We start from the raw sequence: 1749 nt of genomic DNA, 5'->3' as shown, positions 1-1749 counted from the left end.
CTGTACCTCAGATTGTGGAACGTTTGTCAGTGTCGGGTTTGTTATTAGACCATAGAGCAAACATTATGTCTGTGTAGCTAAGCAGCTTTAAATTGGGAATTTATACTTGTTTGTGTGTTTTTTTAATGTAGTTTCAACATGTGATTGTAGCTTTTTAAACTATGAAAACCCTGAGAGATTGTACCTTCTAATTGAAATAAAGTATTTATAATAGATTATGGCTTCAGATTCTGTTTGTTGCTTGTTAGACCTTTAAGGGACATTCTTAAAGAACTTTACAAAATGCTGAGGACAGGTTTTTGTTTTCTTTCAAGTTTTAAACTGCTTCATTGCAGGAGGTCTGGGTATCACTGTACCATTTCATATGCTTTCTGAGAGAAATTGACAGTTTTCTTGGCCACTGAAGATGTTTTTCACGTAATCAAACAACAGTTTATACATCTTAACCCTATTCTTTTTTTAACTGCATGTTTCTTTGGAGTTAGATGGCTATGGTAGCCTCATCAGAAACAGTCTTCAGTCCCTTCTGGGTTAAAGCTGAACATTCCACATCGCAGCATGCGCCTATCTCTTTTGCTAATTTCTGTCCTTGTTCCACACATATTGGTTTTTCTTTCATATCATTCACTCTTGCTAAAGTTTTGGGATCATCTCGGAGATGGATCTGAGTTCCTATTAATAAAAGGGACGTTTGGGGCATATTCCTTAAATTCAGTACCCACTCCTCTCTCACTTCTCGAATGGGGCTGGATTGACCACAGAGATGCATATGAGGAAGACATCAGTCATCGGGTAGGATAAAGGCCTCAAACCATCATAGTCTTCCTGTCCTGCCTTGTCATAGAGCCCCAGGAGGTACTGCTTGCCCCTCAGTGACACTGAAAGAAGGCACATGGGCACTCCCTAGCAGATGTCACCCCTTTGCCTTGCGTCTGGATCACAGCTTAGTGGTTTAAGACGGTGGGCACGTACTCCTCGGGGAAGGCATCATTGGCGAAGCTCATGAGCAGGCACATTTTCCCCACCGCACCGTAGCCCACAACCACGCACTTGAGCATCAGAGCGCCGCCCGGGAGCCATGCTGCGGTCCGGCCCCAGCGCGCCTAGGGAGGCCGCCGCCAACCCCCGACCCCAGGCAGCGGTGTCCCCCGCCCTGAGGGGAGGCCAGGGGATGGCGGGCCCGGGGCGCAGCCACCCCCTCCGCCTCGCTCGCTGCCGCCCGGGTCACCGCGCCGGCCCCATTCCCCGAGTCTGCGCGCCCGCTGTCCAGCTGCCCGGCGCCCACGCCCTCTCTGCAGCGCGGCCTCCCTGGGAGGCTCTGCCGGATCATAAGACCTGCCGGTCCAGGGGGAGAGGGCAACTGGTGGAGGGCGGCCTCGGGGAGGCAGGGAGGGGAAGCGACTGTCCCCGCCCCGACCAGGCCTGGTGAGAAGGAATTTTATACTTAAGTTAGTTCCCCTAAGTTCTGTCTGATCACCTCCTCTTGATGTACCTGTGGTCTTCCAGGCAGATTCGTTCATCCTGATTACCTGTTGCAGCCTCTCTAGATGAAGAGAGAGAGAGGATACTCTCATAGATCTGGGTCTAGCAAAGTGTCTCAGCTAACTGGGTTCAGATCTACCAAGTTCAATCTCCTCCAGATGTGCCTGGCTTGGGGCTGGCTGCTGTGCTCAGCATCTTCTTCCTGCTGCAGCATGCTAGGCCTGGGCTCTGCTTGGAAAGGGATCTGGCAAGGGCTCGAGGAAGGGC

General features: G+C 50.9%; 1 pseudogene; it reads right to left on the bottom strand.

Moving 5' to 3' along the window:
- Positions 1 to 383: 383 nt before the first annotated feature.
- LOC101582269 lies at positions 384 to 1520 on the bottom strand (annotated as a pseudogene).
- Positions 1521 to 1749: the final 229 nt, after the last annotated feature.

Source organism: Octodon degus, unplaced genomic scaffold (genome assembly GCF_000260255.1).
Source record: "Octodon degus isolate 3935 unplaced genomic scaffold, OctDeg1.0 scaffold00195, whole genome shotgun sequence".
Lineage (NCBI taxonomy): Eukaryota > Metazoa > Chordata > Mammalia > Rodentia > Octodontidae > Octodon > Octodon degus.
This window is presented reverse-complemented; position numbering and strand designations above follow the sequence as displayed.